The following is a 19,208-nucleotide window of genomic DNA, read 5'->3' on the forward strand; positions in this document are numbered from 1 at the left end:
ATATATATAGGATAGGAAATTTCTGCAAAATATATAATTTTTTAAATATATATTAAAAATATAGTCTTCCAAAATACAACTGACCATTGAATAATGCAAGGGTCAAGGCACCAAACACCTGACATGGTCAAAAATCTGCATATAACTTTTGACTTCCCACAAAAGCTTAACTACTCATAGCCTATTGTTGACCAGAGGCCTTACAAATAACACAGTTGATTAACACATATTTTGTATGTTACATTTACTTTATACTGTATTCTTACAATAAAAGAAGACAGAGAAAAGAAAATGTAATTAAAATCATAAGAGAAAATAAATTTACATTACAGTACTGCATTTATCAATACTGTGTTTACATAATCTATTTACAAGGTGAATAGCCTCAGTACCTATGTCAATATTGTCTTTATGATATAAAATACTGTAGATATTATAACACTAGATATCAAAAAAGATTATAAAAAAGAAATCCATATTTATTTACAGACATAACAATTCATGCACTGATAACAAAGAAGCAACAATATAATTGCTTTATGGTAGCCTCGTGTAATTGATACCAAATCTCTAAAAAAAAAAGTTAGCCAATATATTCACTGAAATTAATCTACATGTAAGTGGATACTTGCAATTCAAACCTGTATTGTTCAAGGATAAACTGTATATCTTGAGTTGGTTTCCTGCCACTAAGCAAGCCATCATTTCTCTTCTGGATTCTTTCAATAATCTCCTCTTCCCTGCCTCTATTCCTGCCCACCTCTATTCTGTCTGATCTTCATAAATCATATCTAGTCATATCATGCACTACTGAAAACCTGTTAATAGTTTCCCAATGAGCTTGAAGTTAAATCTTAACTCTTTAAAAAATATGTTTTTATTGATTTTTTGATAGAGAGGAAGGGAGAGGGAGAAATAGAAACATTGATGAGAGAGAAACATCGATCGGCTGCCTCCTGCACGTCCCCTACTGGGGATTGAACCCAAAATCTGGGCATGTGCCCTGATTGGGAATGGAACTGGGATCTCTTGGTCCATGGGACGACACTCCAACCCATTGAGTCACACCAGCCAGGACCTAGATGACTAACTTTTTAGTCTCCTACTTCCTCTTCGATAAAATGAGGGGTTCAGATCTGAAATTAGTGATGTAGGTGAGGGGTGTGTGTGTGGGGGGTGGGGAGAGGTAGTGAAAGGCAAGAAACTCCAAAGCCAACAAGTCTGTCACCTCTTTCATCATCTTCCAACTTCCTTATTACTTTTTAAAACTAAGGAGTTTTTACACAAATGTAGTTGCAGTAGATACATCACATATCAGTGCACTCTAAACTTTAAAAAAGCTGTCAAATATATGTTAAAATGGAAGCCTTTCTAAACCCATGACATTAGCCTCTGGACTCACTATACTAAAAAAAATATCCTAATAGTGAGTTTCAATGTTATTATTCTGGTCATGAAACCATTTTGCACCTGCTTTTGTCTTTAATTCCATGACTCCCTAAGGCAAAGAGCCAGGTATACAAACACTGAATAAAAATGCAAAATGGATAGAGCCCAGCAAGCACCGATCAACTATTTAAATAAAGAAATAACCTACCATTATTTTCTACCTATGAATATACTGTACAATACCTTGCCTGTTATATATTACATAAATCACAAAACTTCAAATCTTAAATAAACACCTATGCCCTTGTCAAATATTTCTTAGGTATATTATTTTTCCAGCTATATGCATAATATAATAAATGAAAAAAATCATTGCTTTTTTTTGACTAATTTTAATACAATAAAACTTCCATTGCTGTTGAGAGAAAGTAAAGTAATAAACTGTAATAACGTAAGGCTTTTAAATTCTGGAACCTCCCTAGAATCAATATTTAATTCCACATATCTGAAAGGCCGTCAGTGCATATTGTACCTACGAGTAAATGATATCGATGGCCCAGATCAGTAAATTCAATTTCAAAACTTTTAAAAATAGTCTTCTTCCGCACCCACATGCCAATGTAAGCAAGCAATAAACTGATTTTTAAATGCCAAACAAAATCATAAGCATCTAAATACAGTACTTCTAACTTTCGCTCATTATTTTAATAACTTTACAGTGTGTACCTCCAATCTTGTACCTAAATGCCAAAATATTTTTAAAAATTAGGTTTTCAAGATATTGACATTGTTTTGGTTTTTCTTTTTCTTATACCCATTCCTTGCATTTCTGGATGATCCCTGATACCTAAGATTGCACATTTCCCTTCCCAACTCATTAAAGATGTTCCCTTCTTTTCTCCTGATATTTTCACTTTGGATAAAACACAGCTGTTGATGACCGAGTTACTCAAAGTAGACACCATCACTTACAATCCCAAACAGAAAGCGATACAAACATTTGTGCGTAGCTTTGGCTTAAACTGGGCCCTTTTTTAAATACTAAATTCACCTTATTATGTTTTGCTTAAGCTAACAAGGTTTGGATGCCTAGAAACTCCTAATCTTAAAAGTTGGGGTAAGGACATTCATTAAGTATGCTGGGGTGATGGCAAGAGTAGTGCTTTACTTTTTAAGAAACAAGCTGTGGTTCATTCTGCCTCTCTTGGGCATATGTTCATTAAGTGAATGCCAGAGGAAATGGTAATGAGCTTCAAAGGCAGCATCATGCAGGTGTAAATGAAATCATATTCACAATTCATTTCACCTATAAGAAATGGCCACTGTCATGCATTCCAGGCTTTGTTCCTTTTTAGCTCTAATTTTTTGTTCCATAGAAGCCAAAAAAAAAAGCCAGATTATCCTCATCTTTTCCACTTTTAGAAGTAGCATCTCTAAAATCCCCATCTCCTAACTAAATGACTGCTAAATCAGCTTCTCTATTCAAATTTATCTACCTCTCCTGCTGATATGAAAATTCAGTGTTATTTTATTACAAGACAAACCTAAGACAGTGGAGAAAAATGCTTAATATAAATAACCTATAAAACAGGATTCCCACGGAACACAGTTTACCTGCCTACAGGAATGTAGCACTACCAAGGACAATTTTTAAAAAAACAACAAGCCCTTTTTTTTCTTTTTTATAATTCAAACATAAATTTATAGGAAATGAGAGGCTAGTAGATGAACACATACTCACTAAAATATATTTATAACTACTGAATCCTATCCATTAGTCCACTAAAATCCACCAATTGAAAGCAAACTAAAAGATAGTAATATTCCCTGACCTCTCTACTGGATTCTTCCTATTTGCATTAAAAGAAGAAAAAAAAAGCCCTAGTATTGTTCATCTTTAAAAAACCATAAGAAACTGTATCAACCTGCTCTTGGTCTCACATTCTTCCCTCTACAACCCCCATCTCTACCTCTCCTACACGGTACCACCCACATACTGTTTTCTCAACTGAGCTGCACAGTTCAAACCCGTGTTGTTCAAGGGTCAACTGTACTCCCCCTTAGTCTAGTAAACCTTGTTAAGGTTACTAACGACTTCCCTACAAGCCAATAAATCCTATGTGACATCTCCTCTCATTTTCAAATTCTCTGTGTTTCTGACACTCTCTTGATTTTCCTTCTTTTTCTGGCTACTCTTTTCTCACTTCCATTTGCTTCTTCATAGTCTTTTTCTCATACTCCATTTCTGAACTTTGCAGTTCTTTAGTAATCAGTCACACTCTTCAAATCCTCTTTCTTGGAGAGTTCCTTTACTTTGTTTCAAATATAGAGACAATTCCAAAATACAGGTTCCTCAATTTGTGACCTCTCTGAGGCTTAGGTCCATATACAGACATACATTCTACTTCTCACCTCTCTTATCTGGATATCTCAGAGGCACCTAAAATTAAAGTGTCCATCCGTACTATATACCCTTGATCCCCCACCCATCCAGCCCCCCAATCTGCTCTACTGCAGTCTTCCCACTTCAGTAGGTGAGCTCCCATCTTCCCAGCTGCTCATGCTAGAATCGGGACACCACCTCTCCTTACTCCCAACTCAATCCACTTCACGTCTGTCAATTTCACTTCTGGAGTTGTATTTAAGAAAGAAGGAAGAGAAAAGATAATTCTAGGCAGCAGTTCCCAGTCAGTTACAGCAGAACAGTGTGCAAAATCACATGTACTTCCTTGTGCGAGGGTGTGTAGTCTGCTGTGGCGGGAAGGTAAGGGAGTGATGAGAGGTGATGAGACCCTCCAGGCAGAAGTCAGGTCCTGCAAGGTGGTCTCATCTTCATTAAGGAGACTTCATCTCACTGTACAGAGACCACTCTGGCAGGATGACTAACATCAGAAAGGGTCAGCTGGACTTTTCCATGGTTTTGGCTCAAAATGAGAACAAACTAATGTACCAAGCAGGCCTTGATGGGGCAGCAATATACCAGTTACTCCTCGAAGCACAAAGCAGTGAAATTCAGGACTAGTCATTATAAGATGGCTTTGAAAACTTGAGAATAGTTGAGACACTTAAATGTCTGTGACTAATGGCAGGGACAATTCTGGTTGTTCTTTTTTTTTTTTTTTTTTAATAACCTTTATGGTCATATGAAGTTCAAATCTTATTAAGCCAATATACTTACCTCTATGGAGCTGACTAACTTTTCAAGATTATAAAAGAAACAGAAAGCTGGTTTTTTTATGATGACACAGTAATTTAAAAAAATACTTTCCAAATAAACACTGTAAACCTGCAGAGGATTACCCAGATCCATCAAGCATGGGGGCAGTGATTTCATTAACAGCAATGCACATCTACAGTTCAGTGTTGGGAATTTTAAACACTCAACAAGACAAAAAAATAACAGGAAGGCTACAGTCCCCTATTTCAAGGAATGTGCATTCTGACAGATTACCCTGAGAAGCAAATCAACCATAGTGCCCAGGGTACGAGAACTAAGCCCACAGAAGGGGGCTTTCAACAAATCTGCGGGGGCAGGGAGGGCTTCCCTAGGAAATAATCCCTGTTTGATGGGAAAATTATCACTCACCTTAATCCCAAGTTCAATGGCACTAGCTTTAAAGTTTAGGTGCAACTGAAAAATCACAGGCTGCTTCAGAAGATAAAAGGAAAATCAGGAATAAATAAAAACACAGGAGAGGCGCCATGATGGGGCAGAGCCTGGGGCAGGAGGGCGAGAACCAGCCTAAGAGATTGCTTTCTGGCCTGAGGTGGCCACATGCTCTGTGACCTCAATGGAATCTGACATCCCTCTCTGTTCTAAGATTCCGAAATTCTGGGATTCCTGAGAACCAGAGACACTGTTGTAGTAACAGCATGAAACCTAAGGAAATTTTGTCCTCTAAGAAAAGTGAAGGCAGATATTAAGTGATCTTACCGACCAGCTCCAAGGGCATCAACAAGTAGGGCAGGCAATCACCAGCACTCTAGCTCATGCTAGAATCGGGACAATTCTAACACTAATTAGAAACTGGGCCCTTTTTTAAATACTAAATTTACCTTATTATGGCCCAGTTTAAGCCAAAGCTAATATTTTTTACCCAGATAATCTAGGAAACACTCTTAGTTTACTCAATACATTGGAAAAACCTGGTTTATTTTCAGTAAGTTTTTAACTTTTAAGTTAAAAAAATGTTTACCTCTGTGTTTAAGCACTTAACAGATGTAGTTTGTTAGATGTATAGAAAGACAGATAGACAGACGGATATAGTGATTATGATTATGGAAGCATCCACTTTATGAACATGTATTTGTTTTTTCAAATCAAATTGGTGCCAAGTACCAGGGTATAAAATTCTATATACCTCTGAAATACCATGAGTATTTCAAAAGAGCAAGAATTGTCCCCACTGTTGTCCCCACAACTCTCTAGTAAGCCAAGGAAGCCGCTGGCTCCCTCTCTGGAGGACGGGGGACTTGTGTTAGTGCAGGACATTAATAGCATCCAGTGACAGCCCTAATACTAGGGGAGGCAAAACTACAGGCAAATTAAGTCTATAGAAAGAGTGGCAGAACAACAATTCAGGTTCTGTTCGGGGTGTTTGCATTACCACTCTGTTAAAAATAAGGAAATTCCCAAACTGGGATTCCTGAACTCCAGAGGCTGGGGAAGGAGCCTAGGGATCTGAGTTTATTTTGAGATTTTAAAGGAGAGTACACAGTTAGCAACGGCACAGCTGCACTAATCAAGTTTCTTTGCTTTTGGCTGAATAGTTCTTGGTTACGGCTAGAACTACTGGCTATGTCACTCTTTCATTCGTGAAGATGTTCCTTCAACAAACATTCCCTGTATAGCTGTTCTGAAACCTGGGGTTACATCAGATAAAGACGGGCCTCTGCTCCGATCAGTGGAGCTTCCGCTCTAATCGAAGGGGGAAAAGGAAATAAAACATGTCAGCTACAGATCGATGCTATTCGGTAATTCAATCTAAAGTAGATGGGTGGTTGCTTACATTGGTGGTTAGGGAGGGTTTCTCAGAGGAGGGGATGTGTAAGCAGATGTTCGAATATGAGAAGAATCTGCCATGTGACGATATAAGGATATTGCCCTCCAGGAAGACTAAAGCCCAAGTCCTGAGGAGGAAATGAGCTTGGTGTGCCCAGTGGATTTTAACTGAAATGCAATGGAGCATTTTAAATGATAGGTCCTTTTAATACTTCTAAAAGATACCTCTGACTCCTGAGGAGAGGAGTTGGTGGGAGGAGGGAGAGCAGTTAGCAGGCCCTGGCAGAAGTCCAGGTGAGAGAAAATGCTGGAGCAGGGCAGCAGGAGAGAAAATAAGTGATGCCCTTCTGGAGCCATCAGCACTGCTGATCAGAGCTCGGCAAAGACAGGGAGAACGGATCAAGCTGGTAAGGCGAATCTCTTACAAGCGTTAGGTGTCTTATAAACACAGGGACCCCTAGAGGTGAGAAGACTGCAAGCACCGCCTTTTCCAGTAGGCAGAGGGCCCACCCACAAAGTTTCAACGGTTATTCTTCTGGGCAGTGCTCCATCACCTTGAACACAGAAGTCATCACTGACCCCTATGTCGTCAGCGATCATTTTTAAAAACATCTAATTCAGATGAGAAACAATGTTTGGTTATCGATAAGGAATGTATTCTTGTGGTCTAAGTGACAGCTCCAGACTTCCAAAACCCCCCACCAAACCCAGATTAACATAGGAAGCTTTGGTCTTTTCTTCTACAGTAAGTTTCTGGAGTTCATCTGAGAACCAAACTCATGGCTAAGTGGCCCCTGTGCCGCTATGTTCCTTTCCCACATAACCTGGCAAAAAGTTTTAGTTTCCCTGAGATTTTAACATGATTATCACCCAGAGGCTGTCATTGACTAGGTAAGACTCCTGCTGGTGCTATTAAAGGGTTTGATTTACATGTCTACACTGTCCACAGGTGAATCTTATCTTGTCCTGGGATGGACTTAGAGAGAACCACTTCACAAAACACAAGGCAGTGCTTCCCCACATGTATTTGCATTTTTCCACCTCGACAAGCATTTTAATGTATCATTCAATATACAGCAGAAATACTTTTAAAGAGCTGCTCCTGGGAGAGGAAATTTATATATATATAGATAGATTTTTTTTTTTCAATAGTTAACATAAATACTTGAATTCAGTTTCCTGTTGGCTATGTTTATAGCAGTTCATCTGTGTTCCATATCATTGAAATAGAGTTCAGAACTGACTATGACTTCATTTCCCTTAGCCAAAGGCACTCCCACAGTATACTTGAGTTTTTAAGTAACAAATTAAATCAAAATGCTAATTTCAGAGGGCCAATGAAATACATAAGAGCAGAGTGTTCAATGCTTATGTCAAACTGTATCCTGGAAAGTGTAAGAAAACAAGCTAAAAACAGCAACTCTTTTTTTTTTTTTTCCATTTTCTGTTAACCACTAATCACTCTTTCTAAGGAAGAAACTGTTGTATGGCCTCAATGTGTAGATCATTTCCCAAACATGGTATATTTGCTTCTTAACTAAGCTCGCCACAAATATTATAAAATACTGCCTTATGGTTTCCTAAAAGGAAAATTCAATTTCTAAAATGCAATGGATCTTCATGAGTTGGACCGTTGAGATAATTTCTCATAAACCTTTTGAGCTTTATTATTTTTTAATTAACAGTACGGTGCTTGCAAAAGTAAAGGAAGTTGTTCACAGGGAACATACAAGTGTGTGGTGCTAAGAACCCTCCCTCACATCCTCTCACCGCCACCATCCTGAAGTGGATGTTACCCCCACAGGCCAGATGGGGACAGTAAGGTTGGTGCATAACTTGCCTAAGGTTATATAAACCAGAGCCAAGAATGAAATCTGAGTTGCTGCCTTCAATAACAAAGCTCTTTGTTCCACACAAGTTCTGTACTTTAGTGCACCAACAAAATCTACTCTTAACCTCCTATTCCTATTTCAGAATCGGACAACTTTCTAAAGTTACTGTTTTATATGATCATTTATAATTCCACATTGCTAATATGCTACCTTCCTGCTCGACTTAATGTAAGTCAAACATTATTCAATTCAAAGTTCTATAAACTTATATTTTATTTTAAAGACTATTTTCCCTCCTACTTACTTATCTTTAAAAATACAGATATAAAACATCACAATACTAGTTTCTTCCTTTATTAAAAAAAAGGTTTCTAATCTATTGTGAGCCTTCAGGATTCTGTCCCAGGTTGCCATTTTATTCCTGGAAAACAAAAAAATAAATAAATGGTCGTTGTTGCCTCTAGAGAAATATGAATGGTACTGACTCTGCTTCTAGATTCTCAACAAGTTATAACTTTCTGTTGTGTGGTTTTAAGCCTCAAATGGACAAGCCTAAATTTTAATTAGTTCCAACTTTGAAAGTGTTGTTAGCAGAGGGCCTCAAATTGACAAGAGCTAGTACAATGTTTCTAGTTATAAATGTCCAACTCCACAGTTTAAAATGTTCCAAGAATTCCACGGCTAACATCAAAAGAGGAGAGAAGAGGAGATAGTGTATTTCCTCCGTACTGTTGGCCAATCCTATCTCTGGGAAGAACTTATTAGCAAAAGATATCTTTGGCACCTTAAGGCAGGAGCATATTTTTCTATTACCCAACACCTGACTCTGCATCTGTGAGAAGTGAGGCGTGAACCACGGAGAGTGAATAAATTAAAACAGAGTCAGACTCTGTACAGTCATCTACCACCACATAAGAGCTCTCGACTCGTTCTGAAATGTGTCTCTCTCCCACAGAACCATTCATTATAAAAATAAGGGAAAGGTTGTGGCTACGACTTCCAAACTTTGCACCGTAGTGAGGGTCAATACCCTGATACCTGGGGATAGCTGGCTGAGAATCCACAATCTGGGTTTCTCTTTATAGATGTCAGTATAACAACCTTTAAAAGGTTGAGGACAGCTGGAATGACAATGACGGCTGTCTTACAAAGACCTAACAGCAAATACCTGTTCTCTAACTCACTGTCCAGGAGTATGTTGCATAAAACAGCCAATGGACAAATAATGAACGAAGGAACAGTCTGTGTTTCGGAGTCTCACAAATACACGACAGAACAGCAGGTCTCGCGTGTATGGAGGAGCCCTATAAATTCAGCAAAACACAGATCTGGCCTGTCCATTTTCACGACTCCAGGCTTTTGTCTCTGTGGTTAGCTCCTAATAGCAAGCTTCACGCAGGCACCCGAAACTAATCACAGAAGGACATGTGGTGAGAAGGAAAAAGAAAGCAAAGGGGCAAATGACCTTCCAGGGACCAGGGGGGTAAGCTGCCTGTAAATATTTGTATCTTGTCTTATCAAGGAGTTCTAAGTGGTGAGTCATGAAGACTCACACAGCAGGAATCCCGGTTGGATCAAATCAATAAAGAAATATGAAAAAAGGCTCTTCTATTGCTAAGAAAAAGAAATCAAGTATATGGGAAAATTCCAGGCATTCTAGTATCGTTTTCATTCAATACTTACAAAATCATACAAAGCAACCATTATGGGCAGCCTAGTGGTCATTAAATAAATAAATGAATGAATAATCGAATATATCAGCTTCACTGAACATAAATGTGCCCCAAGTCACATGTCTACAAATGATCTCTTGGGAAATCAGATCCAATTCAGCCTGACCCCTAAACCACTGTCTGCTGTGTGGAACACGGCACTGAGCAGAAAGGAATACCAGTGAATACCTCTCAACTCTTCCCCGAATTGAATAGATAACTTTGATCAGTTTTCTTTTTTAATCCTGATGTTTTCTAGGACACTTCTATCTTCCAAAGCCCCATTAATAAATTTGGTTTCCCCCATATTACCACATATTTAATTACTAAGTGTTCACAGCTCCTCTCACAACTCTTACAGGAAGAAGAAATGGGAGCTCCCCTGGCCTCTTGTACTTTGGGGTTTTGACAGGCTGTTGAATTTTTTCATCCTTCGATACAAATAGGAGGCCACGTAATTATGCTGTTTTTACTGTAATGCATCAGCTTTCATCTGGCTGCTAGTAATGGATGAAGACTACAGAGGATGCTCTTAAAAGATCTCCCTGGCACACGAAGGAGTGGCTTGAGCACAGTTCCTCCTCCAGTTCTCTGAGGTGCTGATAAGAGGACTCTTTACTCCAGGGCTGTCCATGGGGCGCCTGGAGCACTGACAAGGTTTCCCATTTGTGCCCCAAATCCTCTGCAATTAAAGCTTTAAGGAACCCGCTCAGTCTCTGTGACTCAGTAGATAAAAACGCAGCTGGAGGTTAGAGCTGACTTTAGGGGTTGAATTTCCCACACAATGTACAAAAAATGACTGAACAGCTACAGGTGTGATGTATCATTTATACTATTTTTCTCTAACGGGCAACTAAGTCAATAAACAGCTCTTTCAATTTTTAAATGCACATATTTCCAGCTCAATGGGGATTAACTTAAAGCCCTACAGACAAAAATAAATTTGAAGAAAAACGGAAAAACTGAAAAGCAGTTCATCTCAAGATGTTTTTATAGGTTCTTTATGGTTTAGGTTTTTAAAAAAAGTTTAATTACAACAAAACCTGCTTTACTTCCTACATTGATAATTTTTATAATTACTACACTTTTCACGATGAAATTAGTTTTTAAAATTTTAACTTGTCTATTTAAAATGAAAGCAAAATAAATGTCTAGCTGGAAGCTTTATATATAGTAAGGAAGCCACTCTAACTCTTTACTTTAAAACTCTTGTTTGGGGAAGGGGGTCCTCAAATAGTCAGGGGAAAAGGGTGTTTGCGCTCCCAAAGTAGCCATGGGCAGAGTCATGCTGGGAAGATGACAACAATTGCAATGCAAGGATACAAAAGCGAAACTGGGATGGATGAGAATAGAGGATGATGTTGGTCCTTAGACACCAGGGAAACTCTATCTTTCCTGGAAAGAGACCCACAGATTTAGCTCAGAATGAGGGCTTCCTGGACTCCCACTGGTGTTTCTGATCTAGAACAGGAAGGGACAGAGGAAGACATTAAACTATTCCCCAAGAGCAGGGATGGAAGAGATGGGCTCATAACAGAGATCCTACAGGTGGAGAGGATAGCGCTAACGACTAACCCTACACAGGCTAGGGATTAAGCCTGGGGTTTTCAACATCCAAACTCACCGCGAGGAGATATAAATTTAGTTAAATGATAAATCAAAATGTTAAGAGTGATTATCTCTGGAGGGCCAACTGTCTTTCTTTTTCAGATTTTCTACAAAAGGACTATTTTTGTCATCAGAAGAAAAGAAATAAACAAAATACTTCTTCTTAAATATGTATTTATCACTTCTTTAAAATACTTTTAGCTGGTCACTTTCCTAATTTTTAACTTAGTTTTTTATTTAAAAGGATTAATTCTAACATAATTTGTTTTAACACATCTGAAATGTGCCTATTTATTCTCCACTAATATAAATAGGTGCCAGTTCACTGGGTGGAGGTTTAAGAATGGCAGAGGATGATACTCAAACCACTTAGATTAGACCCTCCAGGGGCTCTGGTAAAACTGCATATTCCCCAGACTCACCTGCAGGTGTAGAGGATTTCTGGAGTACAGATGTCTGGGTTGCACCCTTACCGACTGAACCAGAATTTCTGGTGGCAGTTCCTAGGCACAGGTAATTTTTAAAAGCTCCCCTGGGATTCTAAAATGGAGGCTGGATTGAGAACAGTGGGATAGCATTTCCCACTTTTAATAAGCACCCATGTGATTCTTGGACTAAAGTTTGCTAACCCACTGGCCTACAAGGAAATTATCAGTCCTAAAACTATTGAGTGTCTTCATTTGGAGACAGAAACACACGTAGATAACAGTAGATCTTTGGCCCTGCTCAAGGCCATCAGTTTGTGGTCATTTTGATTACTGCTACAAAATCAGCCTAGCAATTTTACTGCTTTTTGTATTTCATAAATTTATATGCCATTCTGTTTATGCTGGTCTAAGCAAAAGGCATATGCAGACTATGTTTTTGAATTTCAGATAGATCTTCACTTCAATAATATACAATACTCATTACAAGCTATATTTCACAACAGACATGTTCTTCCATCTCAGTCATGCTCCATCTTCTTCACAACAGAATGTTATGTAATGACTGGTGGAAAGAATACTAGTATTCACCTATATGAGTACGATTATTACTGAACAAGGTTGAGAACATCTTACTTCCTTAAAGTTGAGAAAATCTCATCTCCTCTTCTTTATAAAGAAGTACCTCCTTTAAGTTGAAATGGGCTTCCACTGAGAACAGGACACTTGGAGAGGAAGGGAAAGAGGAGTGAACAGCAAAGGGGGGAAAATAAAACCCTGTTAATTATCATTCACAGGCTACCTTCGGTTCCTGCTTTAGTGACAACTCCAATCTGGTCACCCAACTTGCCTATACCCACTGCTTTCAATTCAATTCAAAAAGTGCTGAGCACTCACCCCTGAGTCAGGGTCTTGGATACCTAATAGAAAAGGTAATAGATACATCAAAACCTTTCTTTGTAAAGGTTCTCATGACCAAACCTCTTATTCACCCAATTCCAAATGTCAAGAAAGCCGGCCAAATCCTTTCTAATGACATCTTTACTATGTTCTTTTCACCCTGACAGCCCTGCTGAACTTTCCCCTAAGTAGGCTGGCAGTCTGGCCAGAAGTGGGGTCAATGGATTTCAAGCACCTTCCACCAAATTCAGTCCATGATCTACATCAGTGGTTCTCAACCTTCCTAATGCCGCGACCCTTTAATACAGTTCCTCATGTTGTGGTGACCCCCAACCATAAAATTATTTTCGTTGCTACTTCATAACTGTAATTTTGCTACTCTTATGAATTGTAATGTAAATATCTGATATGCAGGATGTGTTTAGGCGACCCCTGTGAAAGGGTTGTTCGACCCCCAAAGGGGTCGCAACCCACAGGTTGAGAATCACTGATCTACAGTGTCAAAACTAAGAACTAGGAACACAGCACTTTTATAGCCTGGGAAACACTGGTTATGAAAACAACAAAAATAGTAACTAAATAAGGGCACAGATTACTACCTACGTTCTATTGTTTTCTCCAGCTGGACCTTGGTACGTTTGGAATTGTTTCCTTAAGCACTAAAATATTTCCAGTAGTCCCCCATCCCTTCCTTCTCCCTGGTAACACACTAAGGGCAGCCACTTCCCATGGCTTCCTGACTCTCAAGCCTCACTTTTATCCTCACCACACAAGCTTCAGCATCAAGGCCTACTGAGCAGTGTGTGGTTCTCCAAAAGCTCTACGCCTTCAAAGGTGCTGCTCCTGGGTCTAGAAGCTTCCAATCCCACTTTCCCCAAGCACTATTAAATCATATGCTCCCAAACTCAGCTCTGACACCTCCTCTACTCCAATGGGTTTCCCCTCCCCACCCAGTCTCTGTGGGCAACCACTGCACTTGTGCACATGTACATCTCACTGTATTTGTAGGAACATTTGCTTCTCAGAGTCACTGCTACCAGACACAAGATTCTTAAATCAAAAGCAGGTCTTTACTCTCACTCTCTATGAGAAGTCTATCTCAAACCTAAGGCATCGAAAAGTGAACTCCTGAGCTTTCTCCCCCAAACCAGGTCATCCTTAAGTCTTCCCCCAATGGCCAACCCATCTTTCCAGGGTCTTAGGCCAAAGAAAATACAAAACAGATTAACAAAAATTTCCTTTAAGTCCCTTCATAAACCCTGTGGCTCTACCTTCAAAACACATCAGAATTATGACCATGCCTTTCCTCCACCCCTTCACGACCATCACTATCACTACGTCCATCATGGCCACCCCTCCAGCCCATCATCTTTGCTTGCCCAATTACTCTGGTATCTTCCTAACTGGTCTCCCTCCTTCTGCCCTTGCACTCTCTGTAGTGTTTTCCATAAACAGCCAGGTTGATCCTTTTGGAATATAAATCAAATTGTGTCACCTTTCCACTCAAAATCTTTCAATGACTCCCTATTTCATGAAGAGGAAGTTATAATCATTATAACTGCCTAACAAAATGTTGCACAAATGTTCCCCTGCCTTCTTCTCTCTCACTTACCACTCTGGAAGCCTCCCAAGGTCTCCACTGTAGCTCTGACACAGCAGGACACTCCCACCTCGGGCCTGCTATTCCCACTCGGAATGCTCCCCCCATGATAGGTTCTCCAGCCTCATTCCCGTCTTTGCTCAAATTCACCTCTGTGAGGCCTACCCTGTCAACCCCCTCCACTCCCTATCCTCCTTTCCTGCTCTGTTTTTCTTCATAACACTTGTCACTAATCTGATTTCTGAAATCTTTCACTGATTCACTTTGCTTTTTATCTGTCTCCTCCCATTGGAGGCTCCAAGCACAGGAGGGCAGAGATTTTCATCTGTAACAGTCACTGTTGTTTCCCCATCGTCTAAAAGAGTATCTGGCCCAGAGCAGGTGCTCAATGAATATTTGCTATTGAATGTATGGACTCAGCTTTGAGTCTTCAGGCCCTTGAACAGTGAGTGCCGGGCACTTAATAGGTGCTATTAGATTACGTTTGCCGAATTAGAACCCATCTGCTATATTCCTGAAATGTTCTTTGAAATTGTGCTGCCCATTACAGTTAATTTTTATGCAAAATGGCACTATAATGGACATGCTTATTACAATTCCTAGAATCATTTATCACCAAAGACAGCCCAATCTAGTGAAAGGGCTTAGGCACTGATGTCAGACAGACATGGGCTGAATTCTTGCTCTACCAGTGTGAACTCACACACCTCAGTTTCTTCATCTTTAAATGAGCTACCTATAAAGATGATGTACAGAAAGTATCTGGCACGTAGCAGATCCCCAATAACTTACAGCTATTACTGTTATTGTTTTTCTTATTAGTTTCTCAGAATGGTCTTAAGAAATTGCCAATGTGGACTATTCTTTAACAGAACAGGAGGTGAGACAAACGTCCAGCTTTAAAAGAAGGCTTGGTCCACTACGGGAGGAAGGGATATCCTGGTGCTTGACCAGAAAAAAACAGTCACTGTTACCTCTAGGGCAGATACCTTGGAAACCAGAGGAAGGACTGAGGCCTGTTCCTCTTGCCGTACCGAAGAGCCACAGATGTGTCTTCAACTGGGTATATTTTTTTATTGTCTCTCTAGACAAGACTAGGAGACAGCACGAGGGTCTCCATGTCTGGAGCCTAAGACTGCTGGGACTCACCCTCCTCAAGTCCACTTCTAAGGATGGTCCTCACATGCATGGCATCTCCAGGGCGGTTTGGATACTGGGGCTGAATAAGGCCCACCCATGGCACACCCTGGGCATGACCGGAATTAAAAGTACATTCATTAGTACATTGCCCCTATCTCATACAGAACACACCTGCTCCACATTTACCTAAAAGAGGAACACTACATTTGGTGTAAAATCAAAATGACAAAAGTGTCTGTTATCCAAAAAAGCACTTCAAAGTAAGACCCATCTATCCCACGTCGCAACCCTGATGTCCCTTGTGATGTCTCCCTTATGATGAGGTTCAGCCACAGACAGAAATCCTGCTTATCCAAACTCCCAACAAACCAAAACCCAGAGCAACCAAAGGGACACAGAAAATAGTGTGAGATCCAAGAGGCATCACATAACCCACTCAGCTTCTATTTAGCATTTCCAATTTGTATGCACCTTGTCTCTTTCAAAAGGAGATTAACAATAAAAGCCAAAAGAACATTATTATTTAAAACATGAAAGACATTGATAAGTATTGCTAATCACTTTTGGTATCAGTCAATAATCTCCTACAAAGTGTTAAAATCTAACAGATTATGTTAAAATTTTACCAGCTTTGTGAACTAAAGTTACTTAAACTCTCTGCAGATGAATTTTTATCACCTGTAAGTGCACATAAAATACCTCTAATGATTGTGGAGAATTAAGTAAATTAATGCACACAGAGCAGTATTTAATATAGTACAACAGACACAGGAGGCACTCAATGAATAGGCTATCGTTAGTTTTAGATCAGTGGAGCAATTCCGCTCATTACTATCTCTTGGCTACAATTTATTCCAATATTAGTGAGGGGAAAAACATGATCATTGAGTTAAAATCCAATGATGATTTGGGCAAAGTTCCTTAAATATTATCTCCTCCTTTGGAGCTTAATAGGCCTTAAGGATTGCTAGTACTAATCTATAATAATAAAAGTGGAGTATGCTAATTAGACCAGACAGCCAAATGATCTTCCAGACATCCTTCCGGATGACCTTCCAGACAACCTTCCAGACAACCTTCCAGATGAAGCTGGGGCTGCAAGGGCTGAGCCCCTTGCACAAATTTTGTGCACCGGGCCTCTAGTATAATCATAATTAATAAACAAAGTAAGGGACAGGTTGAACTAGTCCCTTGCCACTGTGTCAGAAAAAAATCACAGCAGCATCCACCACTGCTGTGCACTCGTCTTTCCAGTAATGTGCTTATTACATGAACTCTGTTGAAAATCTGAGCCTGAGAGATAATTATCTTAGCCCAGGACTCTCTCAGGAGGAAGATAAGGAAAAAGAGGTCAGGCAAAGGTTACATGGGACAATGATGCCCGTGGTTAGCCAGGAAGACAATGCAATGGGTATCCAGGAACCACCACTATGAAGTCATAATTACTAGAGCCTAATTCGTATTTGGTCCTATAAATAACTTGTATTCATTTAGCTTCCAGAAGGCATGATAAAAAACAAACAAAAATAAGACAAAACAAAACCATATTCCACTTCCCAAGCTATATTCTCCCCCTAACGGTAGAAAAGAGCACAATTAACACTTTATATTAACACTGTCCAATACAGCAAAATATATACCTCCCACTGAAATATTTAATTTTCCTAAAATTTGTGCAAAGTATTTCTGTTTCCATCTTTCTATTTTTTTCACATATTACCCATCACCATGTAAGAATCCTATCTAATAAAGAGGGAATATGCTAATTGACCTGCACACCATCACAAAGATGGTGGCACCCACAGCCAATAAGGAGGGAATATGCTAATTGACTCCCCTGCACTCAAAGATGGCAGCGCCCACAGCCACAAGATGGCAGCACCCAGTTCTCTCAGCCCCATCGGAGCCTTGCCGTGTGCCTGCCACCAGAGTCCCCCAGTCCCCTCAGCCCCCCAGAGCTGGCCTGAGGCACAGGCAAGCCTCGGATGGCGGCTGCCCAGCCACCCAGGGCCGGCCCGAGGTGCAGGCAAGCCTCAGTTGGCGGCTGCCCAGCCACCCAGGGCTGCCCGAGGCTCAGGTAACCAGGGCCGGCTGAGGCTTGCGCTGCCGGCAGTGGCAGCAGCAGAGGTGTGATGGGCGTAGCCTTCCCCTGTTCGCCGAGTTGCCTCCCGCCCCTGAGGGCTCCCAGACTGTGAGAGGGGGCAGGCCGGGCTGAGGAACCCCCCCCCCCCCACTCCAGTGCATGAGTTTTCATGCACCAGGGCTCTAGTTTTTAATAAGTCTGATAAGCAACACACAGATGAGTTAAACAGAAACAGTAAACATAAGTCAGTCGGACATCCCCCCAAGGCTCCCGGACTGCGAGAGGGCGCAGGCCAGGCTGAGGGACCCTCCCCACCACCATGTGCACGAATTTCGTGCACCGGACCTCTAGTATAAACACAAAAAAGCAGGCTGTGCTTAACAGTAAGAACAAAGATGATATTTAGCGGATTTTCCTAATGAGCCTTGAAGTGCTCAATAGTCTCTCATGTCACAAAGACCAACCTACTAGAGGCTAGGCTTCAGAGTCTGGTCAGACTGATGCACTTAAAGGTAATGAAAGAGACAATATTCATGACCAGAGACCAGCAATGCTGATAAATTCTTTACAAACATGCCAACTGGTTGGCATCTGCCAGAGAGGATGCTTCAACTCTGAGAAGAGAAAATAAGCCAGAGGTTATTTAAGAAGGCCAGCCTCAGTGGCAGAGGAGGGCTCAGGTCCTCACCTGGCCCAAACAATCCCCCTCCTGACCTCCCAAAGTGAGCACCCATTCCCTTGAGTTGAGTACTGAATCTTAAAGGACCACATGAAGGTGTCTATTCCTGGGGACACGTTAGTCCATAAGAGTCATGGCAGCTGATAGCAGGGACCTGAAGGAGAGTTAAATGTAGCAAGAGGAAAAATGGTTGAAAACATTAACCTTCCTATTTCATGGTTTGCTACTTAGAATCATACTACTCTAAAAGGAATTGAAGGAGATCAAAAAGTGTACTCTACAAAACTGTACTCTACTGAGAGGGATCCACAGAATATGGTGGGACGGGGACAAGGCATTGACGAGGGTGCCTGGGCACTGGTGAATGGTGAATGCAGTTCTCTTGGTTGGGGAACACAACTATAACAGTTAACAGTGCGCTCTCCAAAGAACTTCTGGGTCTCCTTTCTAGGCGCACAGTAGCATTGCACATCCTTGTCAGTATGGCTCCCTCAATTATCACCATGAGTAAAGACCCCCTGCCAAACCACTTATATGGCACATGTAAGTACATATTAAGTACTCAAACTTTAGACATCATCATATATATTTCAGATTCCTAAATCCAATAGGTATCAAATATATCTTATAGTAAAAATGGCTTATCCAAAGAAGAAAATGAACATAATCTTAATGTATGTTCTAATAGAAACCTGATGATAAAAATGGTACAGCAAAGCTAAAGCTGCATTACACATGTGATATTCACGTCAATAAATAAAAGTAGTAATGACTTTGGTTAATACAGTGGCAAAAATATAATTACAAGGTTACAAAAGTGGAAGAAAGTGAGCATTTT

At 40.3% G+C, this 19,208-nt stretch overlaps 1 protein-coding gene across 26 annotated transcripts in view; it reads right to left on the minus strand.

Moving 5' to 3' along the window:
• EPB41L3 (erythrocyte membrane protein band 4.1 like 3) overlaps positions 1–19,208 on the minus strand; it is a 213,553-nt gene that overhangs the window by 87,364 nt on the left and 106,981 nt on the right. The gene's annotated exons all lie outside the window — the stretch shown is intronic.

Source organism: Myotis yumanensis, unplaced genomic scaffold, assembly GCF_028538775.1.
Source record: "Myotis yumanensis isolate MYYU_CA2020_CCGP unplaced genomic scaffold, mMyoYum1.0.hap1 SCAF_7, whole genome shotgun sequence".
Taxonomy (NCBI): domain Eukaryota; kingdom Metazoa; phylum Chordata; class Mammalia; order Chiroptera; family Vespertilionidae; genus Myotis; species Myotis yumanensis.